Source organism: Ixodes scapularis, unplaced genomic scaffold, assembly GCF_016920785.2.
Source record: "Ixodes scapularis isolate PalLabHiFi unplaced genomic scaffold, ASM1692078v2 PGA_scaffold7__128_contigs__length_106722199, whole genome shotgun sequence".
Taxonomy (NCBI): Eukaryota; Metazoa; Arthropoda; class Arachnida; order Ixodida; family Ixodidae; genus Ixodes; species Ixodes scapularis.
In genome coordinates this window covers 101,360,392-101,381,852 of record NW_024609882.1, presented here as the reverse complement: position 1 = coordinate 101,381,852, position 21,461 = coordinate 101,360,392, and the positions used below count along the sequence as shown (strand labels likewise).

At 44.8% G+C, this 21,461-nt stretch overlaps 1 protein-coding gene across 1 annotated transcript in view; it reads left to right on the top strand.

The window, feature by feature from the left end:
• The first annotated feature begins 344 nt into the window (after window positions 1–344).
• LOC8041194 (flavin-containing monooxygenase 5) overlaps window positions 345–21,461 on the top strand; it is a 107,722-nt gene continuing 86,605 nt past the window's right edge. Inside the window, exon 1 of the mRNA XM_029987162.4 lies at window positions 345–624. The gene's annotated coding sequence lies outside the window, so the exon portion shown is untranslated. The remainder of the gene's footprint in view (window positions 625–21,461) is intronic.

Genomic DNA, 21,461 nt, shown 5'->3' with positions numbered 1-21,461 from the left:
TGCCCAAGGATCCGGTGCCTTTAATCTAGGCATAGTACTCCTCGGCAATATGCATGGATTTAGCTGGAGACCAAATAACAGGAAGTGTCCTGAGTATCAACACGTCTAGAATCGCAAACGCTGACATTGAATACCACAGTAACTTCGCTCCGAATAGAGCTGGATAGGGCGACGTAAAAATGTCGCCTTATAGCAACAAACAAACACGTTACGACGCGAGTCGCCCTTAAAGGACGGCTTTAGCGGATGCGTCACAGTCTCAAGAGCGGCCGCAAGGACGCCGCGATTGCTCCAAGACGACACCGCCGCGCAAGAGAGCGAAGGCTGCGGGAGAGGGCGTCAACACTGGAGCTCATTCGACGTTATCCCCCACGTCCGGCGTGCGTGCCTATCTGACCTTCGATATCGCGTCGCCGGGGGTTAAACGCACAAGCAAAGAGAGCGAACGAAGGGCATAAATCCAGTCTCGCGTGCCTTCAGCTGTTCACTCGTTGGAGTTGCACACGACGTGGCTCAGTCGTTGGAATAGCAGAAACGCGGCTCAATCGTTGGAGTAGCAGACAACGCAGTTCGACCGTTGGAGCAGCAGACAACGCAGTTTGCTTGAACGGACGCCAACGGACGGTAAGCGAGGTTTCTAATCCGTTTCCGTATTTTTGTTTACGTTATGCAGTAATTGGATTATAAGTACTCATTCAGTGCCTGTATTGAAAGCGTGCGATCGCATGTCAGAGCGGCTCCTAGACGAAGCATTTCGCATAGCAGGCACGGAGCCAGGATTTTGATTCGGGGGGAGGGGGGGGGGGGGGGGGAGGCGCCCATTACAACATGCTGTATGAGGGGAGGGGGAGAGGAGGCCATAGCAAAATGGACGTTTTCGGGGGGGGGGGGGGGGGGGGGGCGAGCCCCATGGACCTCCCTCCTCCTTGGATACGTGCCTGTCGCATAGACCACAGCTGGAGTGGAATAGACATCCAGCGTGGCAGCCTGGACATTTTTTACAACTAGACCTTCAAGGTGAGAACATGGATCCCTTCCATGCACCAACGGAAAGCGCCGCAATCATCTCAACTCCAGTACGTCCACTCGATCCGCTAGCGAGCGAAGATGAATCCGATAGTAAAAGGAACGAAAAGTACTTATCGCGCAGATTTGATCGATTCTCAGAGCGGGGCCGGGAAGTACGGCCGCGAGAATACGCAGAAGCGGCGAAGTCGAATCGGGCGCATCAGAATAAGTAGGAGAGGGCAAAGCTTTATTGCGCAACTTAACGTGGAGACTCTCACTAATGGCGCGGAATTGAGTTTTGCCTTTATTTTGGCTATTTTACATCGCCCCTACACTTCCTCATAAATGAATTAAACAAACTGCGGATCGAAAATCATGTGATAACTTGTTTTAGTTGTTTTCCTGCGGTAGTTTATTTGGGTATAGTGTTTTTTTTTTGTATTTTTTGTGATCTACTGGGAAAATCATTTTTGGTATGTCAGTGTTTTGTGCAATTCTGCATATGCATCACTCTTGCGCCAAATTGATTTTGGGTTAACAGGATCAATAAATATATATCAATAACGAAGCTGATACTAATTTATCTTAACTTTAATTCATAGTCCGTTTTCCAATATCTATTGATATAGGGCACGTTCTACGTGGGATTTTGTACCACATTTGTTGAACTGGTCACAAGGTGTTAAGGTAAAGAGTGTGGTCGCTTTTCAGTGATTAACGTGTGATTACTATGCCAACGTCTTTAACAACAAGATGAGGCGCCTTGGTGCTTTCCTCCACTCCACTTTGGGTCCCATCGATGCCGACGCTCTGTTTCAGTGGCGCCAATCAAGGAGCGGCACTGTAGGTGTCAAAAATACAATATCGTTAAAACCTCGAAAAACACCGATAAACATCTGTTGGTGTCAAAATTACAAGAGCCGTTAGAAAAAAGCATTGATTTCTGAAAAAAAAAAAAAAAAATTTATGGTAGGACTGTATTTGTCCTAACCCTCGCCTTTTACTCCTCAAGATTTAAATTTTTAGGAGATTTACCAGCGATATCACCATTCTTTGCGTCCCTCGAAAGTGAATGACCGAAATAAAGCGATATTTAAAAAAATACTTAAACACCAAAAAGATCGGCCAGTGTTTTCTTATAAATAAGCACCAGACAATCTGCGGCCTACTCCATGTTTGAGGTATTTACAAAAAAAAAAAAATGAAATTACCCCCGAACTAGTTTGATCAAAGTCTTCAAAAACTGGGAAGAAAATTAATTGAGGCTGTCCTCAAATAAGAAAAATCCGAACCTTCCCGGGTGAAATATTTATCCACCACTTCATTATATGTTGACCCAGAATTAAAGGAGTCGTGTGACGTTCTCTTTCGATATTCAAAACCTCGGAACCATACTTATAACATGCTGCGGAACGCTCGTGTGGATAAAACATTTTTCCGTGGCACTCGTGTAGTTCTGTAAGCAGCCTAGATGTTTCACATTCGCTGTGGCTACTGCACATACGCCGGAAGTAGACTTGAGAAGAGCGAAGCCTAAGCGTGCGTCTCGTAGAGTTCCTCTGTTGGGATTTCTTGCAAATTTGAGTCGCGTGTCTTGATATCACGTGGTTCATGGACCCTTTCTCGTGGAAAATACAAAGCGCAGTTGAACAAATTTGGGTTTTAGAAGCACTTCGAAAAGATTGAATATTTTAAAAGATAATAAAACTGTACTTTTGTTCACTATTATTTATCGTTTTCATACGTGTAGTATATCTAATAAATAATTTTTAATTTTACTTGCATGGAAACATTTGGTGCTCCGTCATGTTAGTAGTGACAGGTGCAAGCAAAATATCTCTATGTCACAAAATTTCGAGCCGAGCGCTGGGCCAGCTGTAGGCAATCGTGTGTAGAGGTTTACTTAACTGAGTGTCCATGTGTCTGTGCAACAGTATCGGCGTTGTGACTCGGAGTGCGCAGGCCTACGACTGAGATAAGGTGGAACCGCGTTGCTGAATTAGAGTTTTGTTATTGCCTTGCGTTCACAAGTCGAATACGACTTTCCTCATTAAAGTGCCCTCTCTTGACAAGACAACTTTTCGCGCTTATAGCTTCTTTTGTCGACCACAATCTCGTTTAAATGTCTCTAAGAATTCGCTGCTTTGCGCAAAGAGATTTCGCCTGTAGGAAGCGAGAGGAAACCGAACCCCTACATCTGGTTTTGCAAGTTCCTTTCTCTCGTTAACTTGGCGCACGGTGTCCTTTACTCGAGAATGGGCGCGCTACGAGCCTTCGCTGCGGCCTCTCTTCGATTCGCACAAGAGTGCGACTGTCCAAAATACCTGCTCAATTTATCCCCGTTATAAATACATTTGGAAGCTTTTTGTTTCGTTTTGTCACCTGAGCTACGTAGCTACTGTGAGTGCCATTTACATGGAGGCGTCGCAGATGTTAAGAAAGAAAGAAGAAACATGTTCAGTACCTTAGGTATAAATTAAGGTGAGGAAGATAAATCAGTTAAAATATAATACCTCTATCGGTGCCGCCTCGGAAGGCAAGTAACTTTATTATTGCGCCTCAGATGAGCAATCCCAACTTCGTACCGGAGAGCTATGCTAAATTTAAGATTTATTACAGGCACAGCCGACGCTACGAGCTAATACAACAGCGTCAGAAGCGCAAGTCACTAGGCCTTCTATTCACATGATTGGATGAGCAATGATAGAACACGTAATCAGCATGACGACTCTGCGTTTTGGATGCTGTCTTATTGGTTTAATAAGCACGTAGCGTCGGCTGCGTCTGAACTTATCTTGAAACGAAGTATAGGGAGTATTCACTGAACGGCAATATTTGTGGGTACTGTCTAGAACGCATATTCAGAACGAGCTCACATCAATAGGCTGCTAAGACCGGCACTCTAAATGGTGGGGAATGCACGTTGCAAAAGAGCTATGGAAGCTCGCCATCAGCACGCGCTCAGCATTCGCGCACACAGCTATGGCCGCCAGTGAGTACTCCATATAAGGACCCCAAACGCCCTACACCGGTAAGCCAGGTACCACAAAGTCCACGGTTCTGCCCCTGCACGCCAGCCAATCTTTTTTTAGTCGTTGCTTCATAGTTTCTGCGCTTTTATTTAATCGTCTGTTACTCCGTGCAACGCTAAGCTGCTAGGGCGATGAAAGCTACGTGCTGGTTGGACCAGGCAACCGTCGATATTGAATCACGCGATCATGCTTTTTATGTATACTCTGGGGTAAACATCAGAATCCAAACAATAAAAAAACGAGCGCATTGTGTTGTTTTGGGCCTTAAAATTGTTTTACTTTATTGCTTTATTCTAAAACGCAAGGGCTCCTGTTTTTCTTTTTTTTTGCGCTGTTCATTCGTTTATTTTTTTTTTTCGTCTCTGATTATTACAAATTAGCAGCTCACATAAAACGTATAGCCTGGATTTTTTACTTTATCTACCGAATGTCCGCGCGGGGCACGGACAAGCGTGTTCCCTCACGCTCAGCATGTCCCAACCAATTAAATCAAATTTAAATTTTTGAGGCGAAAAGACATCGAAGAGAATCTCTTACAGGGAAAAACTAAGGATCCGTTTCCATTACCTGGGGATTTTTCGCCGTGCAACCAAAATCTCAATTACAAAGCGCCTTCTCCGCGGGTAACCCTCCGTCTGATTCCGAGCACTTCAACCGGGATCCGATCCCACCAACTGGGGACTCCTAGGCCAGCGCTTTGCCTCGGAGCGCTCGCGTCCTCTCTCGCAGAACGCGAAACCAAGCCGCACGACGACGCAATATGCTCGTGTTCAATCTGAATGCGGAGCTGGCCTCCAGTTTGTGACGTTAAAGACCCAACAGGTGGCCTCGTTGGAGTGCCTCGTTTCAAAACGAGCGCCACCAACTTGGCGTGTCGCCACAAAGGAGAATGTGCGTGCATACCTTGGGCGTCGCTTACGGCGGGGATATTTTCCTCGAGGAAAGTGAACCGAGCCGTGACGGGATGGGGCTTTCATTACCGGAATGCGACAGTGTTCGTTCGATAACACCTCGAACACAAGGCCCCCGGCCTTAAGATCACGTGTATCCAGGCAACGCCGCTTGGCTCGCGTTAGCGTCGCTGCCAGTGTTTCTAGCGGCGTGCCACAACGAGCGAGACAATAGCAGGCGGTGACGCCAATACGGACGAGTCTGCCGCCTTGCGGCGTCTTTGGACGAGCTTCGGCGTGATTGCCTCTCGGAGCGGGCCGGGGGTCCACCCTGGATGACGTCATGTGCTGGCCTTGTCATTGGTTCGATACAACTCAATCTCCCTCGTCCTTCTAATGGAAGCATGTTTGCAGTTTTTATTTAGGACCTATTCTTCTGAGCCCTGCCGACACCTTACTTTGTTCATGTCGCTATCCACGAACCTGCGCAATAGCTGCCCGACGCACCTCGAGGCCCCGTCGATTCAGTCCGGAATAGGCCCTTTTCAAAAATCTATAACCCGATATACTGGGGTCGGCGTAGTTTGTTCGTGGCTCAGTTTCTGCGCCAAGTGTTTGATGACATCCGAATTCGACGCGAGAGCTGACACTGTACTCGTGTCAAGCACATTTGGACCCGAGTGCATGCCAAACGCTGACGCCGTCCTTGTCGAATCCACTCTCAAGGTGCATGGCCCGAAAAATGATGCCCTCGGATAATCGACGCAGCTGCTGACACGCACTTTTCTCACGAGACTATAGGGTCGGCATTTGCTCTTAGGAGGAGAAGTGTTAGCAGGAAAACAATATTTTTACGAATCGCTCATTAGGTAAGAGCACAGGCCGTCCAAAAAGGATATTAACTTTCCCAACGTACTCGGCCTCACTGGGGCATGTTTTCCTTTACTCGTTCGTTAGAACCCGAGCCATTCAGTTACTTTTGCCGGCTGTCTCCACTTTAATGAAAATGGGCGAAATGTTCGAGTGCCTATTGCACCAGCCACTAGATAAGCTACGATTTGTGTATCGGAAATCCATTTCCCGGAGTTCTTGTGTGCGCGGCCATTGTGAAACTTAGTGCAGAGCGCGCGCATTTCGCCATATTTTAAGCGATAAGACGACCCGAGGGTCGTTACTCTAAGGCATGGCTTACTGGTTGGCCCTAGTGTGAGCTGAAGAGGACTTCTGAACCCGGTTGTGGAACCTTTTCCCCAAATAACGCATCTTCAGAAAAATGTGATCCAGTTCAATATGAGCACCATTGCAGGATGTCACTTCGTTTGCACCCCCCCCCCCCCCCCCCCCCCCAAGACGAAGCACATTATGCCACTCTCTCTTCGCAATAATAAATAATTATCTTTCTCGAGCTGACGGTTCTCGGAACACCTTACCTTGTTCAAGGCCGAGACCTAGTTTAGGCTGTATGTATAGCTTTGCGTAATGGCTGGCGTCGGTCTCAGACTTCAAGGGTGTTTTTTCGCGTTTCTTTTTTCCCCTCTCAACTTTTCTGAGTGTTGTGTTTTCCTGTCTTTGCAATAAGCGATACATGGACGGTTTCTTTTTTATCTAAGCAGTTACTTCCATGAGGCACTGAGGAGAAAGAACTACGTATCCGCCACCAACGATAGGTTTTGGTGTGAATACGATCCTGACTTTGTCACTGTTTAATGTCGTGTTTTTGTAATGTTATTGTATGTATATAAATATAGGGGCATGTTTGCTTGAAGGCCGAAGGCGTAGAAGACAGAGATGCAGGGCAACGGTGGGAAACAAACCGGGAGGATTTTATTCGACGTTTCGACCGGAGGCAGGTTTTTTTCCTGACGAGGACCTGCCTGCGTTTCGACCTCCGTCGGGTCGAAACGTCAAATAAACTCCTCCCGGTTTGTTTTCCACCGTTATCTTGTAACTCTCTCTCTCTCTCTCTCTCTCTCTCTATATATATATATATATATATATATATATATATATATATATATATATATATATATATTCTTAAATAGCCGACTTATCGCAAAGATTATATATATATATATATAATTTTTGCGATAAGCGATAATATATATATATTTTTTTTCTTAAATAGCCGACTTATCGCAAAGATTAGCCACCCAGATAATGTCAGGCTGGCCGTATAACCCACCTGCACAGACCGCATTAGTGTAGCTTGCACGGTTTTTCTTAAACAAATCTGTAAGAATAAAAAAAAAACCATTTTGAATAATATATATATATATACATATATATATATATTATTCAAAATGTTTTTTTTTTATTCTTACGGATTTGTATATATATATATATTTAAAATGCTTTTTTTTATTCTTACAGATTTGTTTAAAAAAACCGTGCAAGCTACACTAATGCGGTTTGTGCAGGTGGGTTATATGGCTAGGCGGACATTGTGTGAATGGCTAATCTTTGCGATAAGTCGGCAATTTAAGAAAAATTCACTAATTAACTTTTTAAATAGTGAAGACAGACATATAGTTCCAACTAGAAACTTGCTCAGCATTATCGAAAACCACTAAATCACCTGTTTTTACAAAGATAAAACGCCGGGACATCATTTTACGGTGTTCTGTAAAAACGCTCTATTTGGACGCGTTTCTAGATTTCGGTTTCTTATCGGAGCGCATCACCGCGCCCGCGGTCCTGCTCCCCAGGGATCGCGGCGCGAATGCACCTCCTCGCCTCCTTCGTAGAATGCAGGGAAGTACGGCGCACGTGTGTTGCGCGTCTCAGCCACTGGGGAGCAGGACCGCGGGCGCGGTGATGCGCTCCGATAAGAAACCGAAATCTAGAAACGCATCCAAGTGGAGCGTTTTCACAGAATGCCGTAAAATACTGCCCCGGCGTTATATCCTTCTAAAAATAGTTGATTTAGGCGTTTTTGATAATGCTGAGCAACTTTGTAATCGGAACCATATGTCTATTTTCACGAATTAAAAAGTTAATTAACTAACTTTAATTAATTAGCCGACTTATCGCGAAGATTAGCCACCCCCATAATGCACGCTTGGCCGTGTAACACACCTGCACGAACCGCATAAGTGTAGCTTTCACAGATTTTTTAAAACAAATTCATAAGTCTAAAAAACACCCTATATATATGTATATATATATATATATATATATATATATATATGTGGCACTCATATTTGTATATGAATGCCAAAGCAAAACTTGATCAAGAATACAGAGTATTTCGTTACCCGTTGTTTATATATATATATATATATATATATATATGTGGCACTCATATTTGTATATGAATGCCAAAGCAAAACTTGATCAAGAATACAGAGTATTTCGTTACCCGTTGTTTATATATATATATATATATATATATAAACAACGGGTAACGAAATACTCTGTATTCTTGATCAAGTTTTGCTTTGGCATTCATATACAAATATGAGTGCCACATATATATATATATATATATATATATATAGAGAGAGAGAGAGAGAAGAAAGAGAAAACCCGGAATGAAAACAGCAACAACGGACGATTTAATCTTTGACGTTTCGGCCGGAGTCCGGCTTCCTGACGAAGGCCGGACTCCGGCCGAAACGCCGAAGATTAAACTGTCCGTTGTTGCTGTTTTCACTACGTGTTCTTTTCTTCTTCTATACCCACGCCTTCGGCCCCCCGCCACCATGCCCGTTGTATATATATATATATATAGAAAGAGAGAGAGAGAGACAGAAAGAGAGGGCAAGAGATATTTATATAAATTAATAGAACATAGATTACTATGCACAAAGTGTACTCTTCGGAACGTTTCAACCTAAATATTGATGTTTTCTCAACACATGACGCTCGTGGTACTGTATGTGAATCAGCGGCGAAGATCAGGAACTGACTTTGCTGGAAGATTTATAGATTTGCAGTTGTGGCTAGTAAACATCATTTGGAACACGTGATTTGTGAATAACGGCTGAACACGCCAGTTATTTGAAAGCAGTTTATTTCCTCTGACAAGGCATTTTTGTTAAGGTCGCGGTCTAGGTATCATAACCAAAGTAATGAATGTAAAAATTAAAAAAAAAGGTTATAATACTTCTACGTCATTTCTTTTATGAAAATCCAGAAACCTTTCGGCAGTCTATCCTTAGGCGGATAAAGCAAATTACGAACCATCCGTATGACTAACGCGATGGAATTTCGCTGACGGCGTGCCCAGGGTGTCACAGCCAGACAAGCGGATACTGGACGCCCCAAGATGAAATTTGTCACAGACCTTAATATTTTGGAAAGATTCGCTTAGCTATTTGTCTTTCGTCCCTCTGTCAAAAGCACATTTTTATTCGACTGAACTTGAATACCTCTAACACGTTTCGTATGAAAGATCTTAATGTAGAGTATGACGTCTCTACCCTGACATCCTCGATATCATAAACGAAAACTCATTAAATTGCTTGAGTGACCTGAAACACCAGACTGAACATCGTGTGTGTAATGAATAGACAAATTGATAAAGCGAATGTTCTAGTGTGAAAATCATATGAGTAATATCTAGCAAACTTTGTTGTGGTATTTTGAACAATTTGTCAGGCATCGGTGTTACAAACGTTTCTAAACACCATATTGAAGAACGTTACAATTTCGCCAGCACTTTTCCACTCGAGTTGCCGCGAGATTGGTTAGTATATAAAAGCCAAAGCACAACTTGATCAAGAAATCCAGAGCACTTCGTTACCGTTCTTTGGGTTTGTCAACTTCTTTTTCCACAATGACCTAGTGTTGTGACGCAGGAATGCTTCAACCTGACATCAACGCCATCTACCGGTAGCGTGCTTGGGTTTTATGAAGTTTAACACTGACAAGTTAGGGTATATGCGTGTAGCTCGTCAGCCTTATAAAACTCGTAGTTACTAAACCAGGCAGGTTCATTTTTTGAGTTTAGAATTGCACACAAATGTCTAGATGTGCACATGACTTCTTACCTCTCGTGAAAAACCCATGTTCAGCCTATAAGCGTTAATGCTAATCATACGTTAGGTTACCTCGAACGAAAACATCTTTGGCGATTTCACTCGAGTGAATCAACGATAAACCCTAACTCGCCGAAAGCTAGAATATGCATTTTCTGCCCAGGATCAGGGGCAGGCCACTCTTATTCGTGCATTGAAAGCCATGCAAACGCAGATTCACTAATTCTATTCTCACGAACTGCGGTTACACTGCGAGAGACCCCTCTATAAAGACTCCCCTGTCATTGCCACCTCGTTTCCTCTGCCAAAGCATCGGTAGAGTTTCCCTATTTCGTAATATTAATTTTCTTACTTGCATCCTACAAAACAAGTTAACCACCCGCCATCTTTGTTTCCTCTCCTCTCAATCATCGGCGCAAGGTTGGCATCACAAGCTCGATCACGACAGCGTCTGTTTCACCTTTCGTCCCTCGAACCAACACCGCCTAGAATGGCCAAAGCTTGCGCGCTAGAATTTCAACGTCAAAAAAAAAAAAAAAAGTGGGTTGTGTGTGTGTTTATACAGCCTAGAACTTGGTCTGCCTCACAGGGGCGACGAGTCTCCCAGTTGTAGATGAGAAATTTAGCCATGCAGTGCCATACAACCGCTAGCCTGGGGTCTTTAACGTGCATCACGCAGTAGTGATACACGACCGCACGCCGGTACGATGCTCATTTAGATCGAAACGGGCAGGGGTGGGGCTCGAACCCAGGATCCCTGGGTTCTGCAGCGCGAGCTTTCGCTCCACGTGCTCCGAGCTGGTGTGCGCTAGACCACTCGGCCACCGATCCCCCCAATTTCAACGTCATTACATTAAGATAGAGTGAAGATACATAGTGGACGCAAGTGACACGGTACAGCGTTCGGCCGGCCTTCGTTTCCAGTGAACGTAACGAAAGACGCTCGACATCGTGCTCGGGTTCAGTTGCTGACCTGGCGTTATCCGACTGTGATTGCGTTCTATGAAGAAAGCGCAGGATGTTTGCAGTCCTTGACTATACTATACTCCCTCTCAGAACCATCTGCAGCACAGACAAAGGCTTGGGCACGAGCCCGCGGCCTTGGAAATCGTACCCCATGCACGAGCTCTCGTACAAACAAAAGCCCTTTGCTGACTAAAGGCCTGTTCACACTCTTGCAACCGAGTATGACCGAGAGAGACAAAACCGGTTTTTAAGCCTCTTGCGATCTCTTAGGACCAGCCCCGCTGCATCGCATCCGATCCTAAGAAGTCGTAAGACGCTCGAAAACCGGTCTGGTCTCTCTCAGTCTTACTCGGTCGCAAGAGTGTGAACGGCGCTTTAAGGCGCGTTCACACTCTTGCAACCGAGTACGACCGAGAAAGACTTCTTGGGACCGGATGCACTGAGCGGAGCTGGTCCTAAGAGATCGCAAGAGGCTTAAAAACCGGTTTGGTCTCTCTCGGTCGCACTCGGTTGCAAGAGTGTGAACGGGCCTTTAGGCTCACGCGCCTGGGACTTTGGCTTAAACCGCAAAACAAATGCACGACGAAAACGTCCGTTCCGACGTCCGATCAGGCAATACGACGGTCGCAGGCGAGGGTTTTAACGCTCTCCGATGCTACGAAAACCCTCGCCCCCAAGGTCATTCTGGCAGTCAGCACGTCGGATCGGACGGTTTCGTTGTACATGTGTTCCGCACTTTACTCCAGACATTCGTGAGATGGAGCGTGGGCCGTGTTGCACGAACCCCAAGCGGCCTAGGACGAAGGCTACCTCCCCGGTATCATCGCACTAACCACGGACTCTAGGCTTTTTTAAACTCCCGTGACTGATTACATTCTTGTTGACTGTGCCTAAGTTGTAAGTTGCATGTTTTTACTGTATTAATTTATTCTCCCTCTTTCCTCTCCACCTGGGTCTTTATGGTAGACTAAATAATGAATAAAAATAAAAATAAATATATTAATTAAAAGTACACGGGTACATGAATAAACAAATAAGCGATACAAACAATATCGCACTAAGATATTTTAGATCCTTATTAAAAACGTCTTGCGACTATGACTGAGCCGACCGAGTTGTGAAAACTTTATTCACTGGCAAGGTGAGAACAGCAGGGCGTCTCTTTCGGGCGCCTCCAGTGGGAGCTCACTGCCTTTTGCCATGCTTTGGCTCCACGTGCACACTCGAACCTCACGACACGCCGAAACCTAATCGAAGGAAGAGAGCGGGCGCTGGAGGCGGGACAACCGAAGAACCCTCCCGCTGTTCTCATTTTGTCAGTGACTACAGTCCTGAAACATTATGCTCATCGTTGTTCTCCCACCACCTATGTACGCTCATCCCTGTGCCACGACACACGCATCTAGCGCCGCGAGGCTGCAGCTTCTTCAAAACTACTTAGAGTGCAACTCTAAAGAGCGTATAAAGTAAACAATATATAATAGCGTGCGTATAGGCAGAAAACATAAGCGCTGGACCATAATGAACGAAATCGAGCGAGGAAAATGGCGAACTCCGACGCAAAATACTTGCGAAAACTGAAAGACAAACACAAGCAGACCTACTCATACCATTGTACTATATAGACACTACCATTGCGAAAATAAATTTCACATTCATAAAAAATGAGATTGCCTGCAACACATTGTCAGTCAAGATTTTAGATTTTCTTAAAAAGCAACTCCGGTAGAAAAAAAAAAAAAAAGACTGGTCAACGCTTTACTGACACGAAATATTATCACAGCCCAAAGGTTACCTCAAAGTGAAGCCGTTTACTCCACTAAAACGAATTTTAAAGATGCGACCAGCTGTTGTTTAGCGGGCGGAATAAGGGTTAGCTTTTCGTCAAGGAACACTGGCGCAGCGGCGATGTAACATCATGTCTAGATGAAGCCGACGTTGCTAGATTACGTCATTTGCGGAACTCCCGGGAAAGGGGATGCCCCCCCCCTCCCCCCCTCACTCACTTCAGTCCACCTCCCGTCGTTGGAAGCGCCATCTAGATTTTCGTTTACGAACTGCGTGCTTCATAGTACGGCGGAACGACCTCTAGACGCTGCGCTTCGAAACGTGCGTATTTCATAGAATACACTGCAGCTACCACAGCAGCCGACCTGCGCGTCGAACGGCGGGAGGGGAGTCCCGGTGGGTGAGGGGGGGGGGGGGGGGGGGACTGCTCGTGCATGCAGTGTCTGTGAGCAGTTCCGTAACTGAGCTAATCTAATAACGTTGGGTGGAGTTGAGGTTGATTGGCTTGAACGCCTACCACAGCGCCAGGATGACGTCACGTCAAGGCGGTATACACCAACTCATATTTGGATGGATGGACGGATGAATCCGTCTGAGCCCTTTGGAGCGGGCGGTAGCTTACGTCACCTAGCCATTTTGTTTTACCATTTTTACAAACAAGCCGGAGCACCCCTAGCGGACGCCACCGGCGCCGCGCATGCGCCATGGGGGTGTGGGCAGAAGCTCGATGTCGTCAATAAGCAAGCCATTGGAATGGGATGTTGTCGGCGTCGCTGTAAGTCTCCGCGTTCTTTTTCGCGTTGGAATTGTTGATTCTATGACTCCTGACATTGACTACTTGAGCGGCCTCAGTGAAATTAACGAGGCTCGTTACAGCGCAAAACTTGGCCTGAATAATGTAACATGCCGCGATTCATTCCGCGTGGACGCCGCAGAATGGACGCTAAATCCTGATTCACATGGTGAGGTTCTGCTCGCTATTTTCAGTCATGACGTCGCTCGGGCTGCAAAAGCTTGAACCGTAGCTGAGATGGTCGACGTCGATACTGAAAATTTCAAGCAGAATCGGACGGAGTGGATCGGGCATAACAAGTCAGTGATGGCCACTCGTAACAATTATCAACATCTCCTTATATCTACTGTTTACACTGAGCCTACTTGCCCGAAGCAACCTTCAAACTTTAACGTTTTTTTTTTTAGGTGTGCACTTCTGATCGCAATTACCGGGTCAGTGTTCGGTTTATGGGCCACTGTCGTTTGAGCGAAGGCACGACAAGCAGAAACGTTTGAGAGAGCAGACGACAGCTCGAACAATGAGGTGGACGTTTGAACGTGATGACGCACTGATCGTAGTCCGCAGGTGGTCGCGCAACTTGGCGGCTTTCCCGCGTTCATGTTGGAACGAAACAAATAAATCTGACGACCAGAAGTATCCGTGAATTCAATCCAAAGTGCTTTCCGCCCAAGCAATCGTGGTCCGACGGCGTCTGTTTATTTTTTAACGGCCCCTGTTCACGTTTTTCGGACAAACCGAGCAGGGGAAAACGAATGAAAACTGACCTTCAAGCCTTTCCCGGCTCTTTTGGTAAAGCCCCAGTCGTGGCGTTTTGACGAGAAGGCAGGTTTTGTCCGGTTTCTTGCGCGCCGTGGCGTTACATAGATGAGTTCGTGTATAGATGATGATCAGTGTTGTCATCCCTCTAGCAGATGGTTTCGGTCTTGCAGTAGGCGCCCGAAACCTAACTTTGAGGTGTGATATTTATAAAGCTACCCACAATATCAAATAAAAAATAAGTTGTAATTCAGGGACATGTCTTAGCTGAAATCAGTCGTAATATCAAATTATATATATATATATATATATATATATATATATATATATATATATATATATGTATATACAACACGGGCACTTCACGTCATCGTACGTGGTCTCCGAGGAGGATATGAACGAATATGTGCAGATGAATGAACCGTACTTAATCCAATGAATTAAAGAATCCAAGTTTTCAGGAACCCGCCGAAAGCCAAAAATTGGCGGAGCCTTTTAAGCCTCTTGCGATCTCTTAGGACCAGCTCCGCTGCATCGCATCCGGTCCTGAGGAGTCGCAAAAGGCTTAAAAACCGGTCTTGTCTCTCTCGGTCTTGCTCGATCGCAAGAGTGCGAACGGCACTTTAGGCACGCAAGATGAGCTCTGTTCATGCCATTCGCTTCGGATCACCGCCTGCGTGATCCCGTTCGCGGAACTCGGCGCCTGCCTTAAACGTCATCGGACGCCCGTCGCTCTGTGACGAAGGATGCACCACGTTTGGATTGGACGCGCTGGTCGTCCATGCGCGAAAAGCCGCAAAGGACAAAAAAATGCGCAAAAACGAGCGCCGAAAAGAGCGACTGAGCTCCCGACGATGCCGTGCCAGGCGCACTGATCGGGCGGATGAAAACGAAAGCGGCGGCGGAACGGCGGCCTTGCCCCAAGGTCCTCGTGCGATCGCTTCAATCTCTCCGCGGGGAAAGCCGTTTACCTCACCGGTTTCCTGCTGCCCCGGCTGCCTCGGCCGCGCGCCGTAGCTTTGAGCCGTCACGCGGTGTGGCGTTTCTGGACGTGCCTGCCTCTTGCCTGCTTTGTACGGCGATGCGTGGCCAATGACGTTCGGCTCGACGAGCAAGCGCGCTGCGAGCACACCGAAAAGAGCAGATCGGAATATTTACATACTTCAAAGTTACTGAAGACTTTTTTTTTTTTTTATGAAGTGTTTGGGTAGAACACATTTGTCATCCAATAAACTGCCCGAGAAATAAATTTTCTTAGCGCAATATTTTCGTTACGAGGCACACTGAGTGATGTGCGTTTTGTTATTTAGGCACGTCGATCCGAAACAGATTTGCGTTTGGGAATCACTCGTGGATACTCTAAACTAAGAAAATATAATTGTTGGTGCCGGGGTTGCATTCTTACGTCACAAAATAAACTCTGTCGTCCAAAAAGAAACAAGTATTTAGCTCAATACTTACCCCGTGAGGCCAGTTTTAAGCAGTGTTGAGGCAAATACTCAACCGAAAATATTTGGGATTCGATACTATATACTCCTTTGAAAATTTATTTAGAGTAGTATTCAAGTTACTGTTACTACTAACTATATTAGGTAGAGTACAAATACGTCGAAAAGGTAACTGAATTACTTTTCAAGGTACTCGGCAAGTAGGTTGCAAGTTGGTAGCATAAAAACAACAACGTCAAAAGGTGGTGCTCTACTTGTGATAACTTCGCAGAAAATCACATTACTCTGTGATCTTTATGACTTTCAAGATGCGCTTTAGCTGCTCGAAGTTTATTTAAATAATTCGGGATAGCCAACATAGCGAGTGCCGAAATAGTTTAGAAACAAAATGTAAAAATGGCTGTAATGAATTTCAGTTTTTGAATGATCGGGTTCAAAATTAATCAACTTCTATGTGGTGCTGCTTTGCCTGTCGCGCGTATATATGCTTCTTTTTCCTGAGTTAAACTAGATGGAAGTTAGCGTTTCTGCTGTATACCTCTGATCCTTGTCTTTTTTGCGCTATTTTATATGTTCAACTAAGATGGGAACCAACTAGCCCAACAACGTACCCTAGTAGATATGGCACCTGCCGTGCATTAATTTGGCGATAGACTCGGCTCACGAGGTATTCCGCATTTATTTTTTAATATGCCTTGCCGCGATTTGGGGGACTTTACATGTAGTCCGGCATTGCATATCTCTAACAGCCGAACTAGAAGATCAGGCAGCCAGACTTTATGAGCACGCGATGTAAACGGCATACGTTCACTCCACGCTGAGGAGAGACATCGGATCAAGGACAGCAGCCTCCGTCGCTGATCAACAACAAAGAACGAGCATTTTGTCCCCACAGCCAAGGACAAGGAGACGTGCCTGTAAATTCGAACTGTCAGCATAAAAAAAGAGGAGAACACAGGTAACACAAGGTCCACGAAATCGCTTCCAAGCCCCATTCTCCTTCTTCCCCTCCGCATCAACTCAGACCATCCTGGACGCATCGATGTCAAGATTCCAGAATCAGAATCCCCCAGTTTAGAAATAATATGCTCTACCGGGGGAAGAATGGGTTCGAGGATTCTCAGAATGAAACATTGCGCGCATTGAGAAGGAGATGAATTAAACACTTTTGAACGACCTTGGGAGCAAACGTGAAGCCACGACAGGCACACAAGTGCCTTTGGGGAAGCCCAATCTAGGTCGCTAAGGCTCAATAAAGCCAGCAAGATCAAGCTTTTTTGGCCGAAGGAGTGTCTGCGCTCGCTTGTAAACATGCTCGCGAGTTTTTATTCCAGAACCGCCTGAACAGGCGATTTTCAAAATGGTCCAGTAAGACCGCACCAGATGACGTCAGCAGCACTTTGCTAGCTCCAAGCTTGACGTGCCAATCGAAGAGAGCTTGGGAAATAAAAAGAAAAGCTTACAAGAGGACACATAGGGTAGTGTACTTGGGGCTATTCTTTTGGTCCACATTTTTTTCTAAGGTTGAAAAATGTATTTGAGATACTGAGTAAAAGATAGGGCACGGCTTTCCGAAGTAGATCCACAAAATAGAAGCACGTCATGGTACACAAAATGGTACTCATTACTTAAATATTGCGCAATCTTTTCTTCGTTTAAAATCTATAATGCGGCATGCATATTCTATACAAGCACTTAATAACATTGTTTTAGATCAGTGCATTTTTAAGGTGTGAAAGAGATTGACACCCAAGGCGTATGTCAAGCAATATACCCTTTTATATTTATGGAGCAGGATATATTTATGAAGGGAATCCTATTCTCTCATGTTGTTAAAAGGTTGTTGTGCATTGCGGGAAGCAAAAATGCACCCGCTTCAAACGGCTTTAGCGGAGATAGCTTTAGCGACAACACCCACTGATGTTTGCCTGATTCATTGTCATTTACTTGGCGATACATTTCTCAGACTTGGAGATATAATGTGAAATATTGGTGGAGAACAAGGCAGCATACCTCTAACTATGATGCCATTAGTGTGCGGGTGAGCTTGGGGATGTTTGGCGCAGTGCTCGCTTGGAAAGGTCGCCATACATGGGTAAATTACTTCCAAAATGTAATTTAATTACAATTACTTTGCTTCAAAAGTAGTTTAACTACAATTACAATTGCAACTACATCAAAACGTAATGAATTAATTACAATTACAAATTACTTTTTAAAAAGTTATGCAATTACATTACAATTTCTCGTCTCTGAGAGCGACCCGACTTGGGCCATATAACTTTAAACGAGTTGTACAGAATGCAATGTATTTGTTCACTCCTTACTTCAGTGTTCAATTATTGTACTTTGTTTTTTTATGAATTTTGTTAAATTCGTGATAGAACTTGACAGTATGGGTCAACGAAGTACTACGTTCTTATATTTTAAATAAATAATAATACATAAGTTTATATGCTGAATTATAATGCAATTAAATGCAAAGGTTTAAGCGAGCTGGACAAGAATGGCGAAAATAACCCCCGGAGAAAGGGAACAAGAGGGCAAAGGACAAACACAAATCTCCAAACACAGCTAGGTGATTGGTGCGGGACCAAAAAAACGATCTGGCGTCTGGAAGACGCCAGATCAGTGAAGGAAATATTGAATTGACAGACTTTTGTGAGGCAGGCAAATAAAAATGCGACAGTTATTCATATTGGAATATTTTAAAAATGTTAATATAAAAGTAAAATCCACATGCGTTAATACGACCACATTCACAAACAAACATCACGGTATTGTAAATTATTTATATTAAGTAGGAATTATAACGGCTCAGAAATATATGAGTACCGAATTGGGGCTCCCGAATCGTTGGTGACAATATTCGCAGGTGCGAGGTCAGCCTCCAAAATGCTAATGCAAATAATATCCGACGCTAAATGTATCGCATATATGCGACAGTACTGGAAGAGGTGACGGATCTTTTTTGGTCTGAGGTCGATGCTTCGATCTAAGAAAAACGGACTAATCGAATTGTCCGACGTCGGGTACAGAATTGTCAACGTCGTTCGGGAGCCATCTCATCTTCCTTAAACAGCCGGAAAGAATAAACACAAATCCGGGACGCAAACAGACGGTACAACTCTTCTTCTCGTAGTGCGAATCCCGTGATCAAGCGGCCGTGGTCGTGGCAGTTCCAATGCTTTGGTCGCGTGCTTGCTGGCTTTTTCCGGTATCCTCGCGCGCTCTGAATAGTTTCAACAAGAGGGACGTAAAAAAAAAAAGAAACTAGCAAAAAAGAAACAAAAATAACTTCATAGACAATTAAAATTCCCAACCTCGGCTGAAAGCTTAAGCTCTAATTTTTGTTTTTTTCAATATTTCGGCATGTTTACGCTATCGCTTTCTTCTCGCACCTTAGACGGCGCTACACGGCGCCGTTGAGATAGGCTCCAAAGAGGATTGTCTTTAAGCCCACAGCGTAAGCAACAACACAGCAAACAATGCGACGCTATTTATGGTGTGTGTGAGTGTGAGTGCGTGTCTGTGTGTGAGTGTTTCATCGAGAGCTAGGCCGCTTGTGCAAATGCTGAGGCTTTCAGAGAGGTTCCGTCGGCGCCACGAAGTTTTGCAAAAATAATAGAAATTGTGCCTGAAATTGTGCAATTACTGACGCTAGGAAGTAATTCAATTACAATTTGTTTTTCCTCAAGGTAGTTACTTACAATTGCAAATTACCAAGAAAAGTAAGTAAATTACACTAATTCAATTACAGTAATTAAATTACTTTTTAAGTATGAAGGTTGCCTAGCTACGAATGGGTATGTTTCAGTTGTTAAGCCCATAACGCGTTAGACAAGTGAGTGGGGTCTTTATTCTTGTCCCGTGCGTGCTTTATTGCGCTGAATTTGATATCTTTTTGCGCGTGGGGACTGCTTGTGGTGCGTGCAGTTTTTGATCGTATTTCTCGTAACACAAATCATTCTAGCATTAAATGAGATCTTTTGCAAAACTTTGATGATCGCTCATTAGCCTCAAATTCGACTCAACACATCAAAAGGGCTGATCAAAATAACCAAAATAATGAATCAAACATTTTCTTCGCCAAGTTCTTGAATTTACAAATTTTATCCTCGCCTTAAGGCTGTACTGGCCGCACCACAAACACGACGACAAATGTTGTAATGTAGCTAGTTCAACCTGCTCCCGATCGTCTTCAAGGCGTATCATATGATGTATACTGAATGCTGGGGAAGCTCATTCTAGCAGAACAAAAACGAATACGCCGCATGCTGTATCTGTTCGACTGCCTGCTTGCCCTGCATGCTTTGCAATGTGTGACGTCACCCCGCTGAGACCCGCACGGAAATGTGAATGTATATTTGGCTTTCATATTCATTGGACGTTTTATGAATTGCTATTCTCACGATAGAGAAAATAAATAACACGCTTGGAAGACTAAAGCCCTCGCGTCCTAGAAAAAAAAATTTAGTTTGTGTAGGTAAAAGGAAGAAAAGAGTTATCTCTACAACAAGCTCATTAATACCTCAACTGTGAGTAAAAGTTATTAATGTGAGGAAAGGGAACTGAGACATCTTATAGTACTCACCTTGGGCCTCGTCTCTGCCTTCGCGCCGCGCGACTCACGTTGCAGTTTTAGAGCATAGGAGAGGGATACGTATGAAAATGAAACCTTACGCCATAGCAATATTAGTATCAACATGAACCTGCCTCATAAGGAACACAACTCCGACGCAACACTCTTCGGTTTGTTTCGAAAGAAGATTAGTGGTGTCGGTATTGTATGCTTTTTTGTTTTCGCAGGCCCCACACTTGGCAAAGTTGGAGACCAAAACTGCCGCGGTTAAACACATGCTCATAAAAAAAGAAAATATGAAAAAGGAATTTTTTTTAATATATTTTATCAAGGGTCAATGTCAATGGTTTCACACTCTGCGTATCTTTAAAAATCCGACTTTTTACAGACGACTGCAAGGTTAACATCGAAAATTCAAATATCGGTGGTCCCTAACCTGGCTTACCCGATTATCTATCAAGTATCAATAAAAGGCAAGAAGAGGAGCCCGATTGTTCCCAAATAAAATGTCCTTACATTTTTTTTTTTTGGCTCGCGTCATTGTGCTTTTACTGACACTTCATTTTTTTTTTCACTAGGCATGCTATACACCGACACGCGGGCTTGACGTCACGGAGCTGCGGCGGCGCTGCGATCGCGCCGGAGCCGGGGGGTGTGGGCAAAAGCGCGCACGTTTCGCATGGGCGTCATAGCATTTCAGTATGCCGCGAAGCTGTGTTGCCGTTAATTGCACCGAAATGTACAAGAAAAGTAGCGGAGTGAGTTTCCCCAAGTTCCCGGCAGACTCTGAAAGGCATAGAAGGTGGATAATATCCGTGGATCGAAAAGAATGGTCGCCTCGCGCGAACGACCGTTTGTGCGGCAAACACTTTCTTGGAGGCAAGTGCGGCTTCCATTTCAATCTCCGTCCCGAGGCTTGCATATGTGCAGGGAAACCGTTGTCTGATCGAGACCACCCGGATTTTGTTTCCACGGTGTTCGCGCACAACGCACCCGGGCACCCCCCAAGCGCTCGTCGGAGGCTCGCTACGCCCGTGCTACCGAGCAGAAGGGGATCGACGACAGAACGGCAGTGTTGTAGGCGTTACCAAAAAAAAAGTAACGAAATACGTTACTCGTTACTTGCAAATAAAAGGTACGCGTTACTGAGCTACGTTATTTAAAAATAAAAGGACGCGTTGCCGCTACCAATAAAAAGTAAGGCACGTTACTTCTG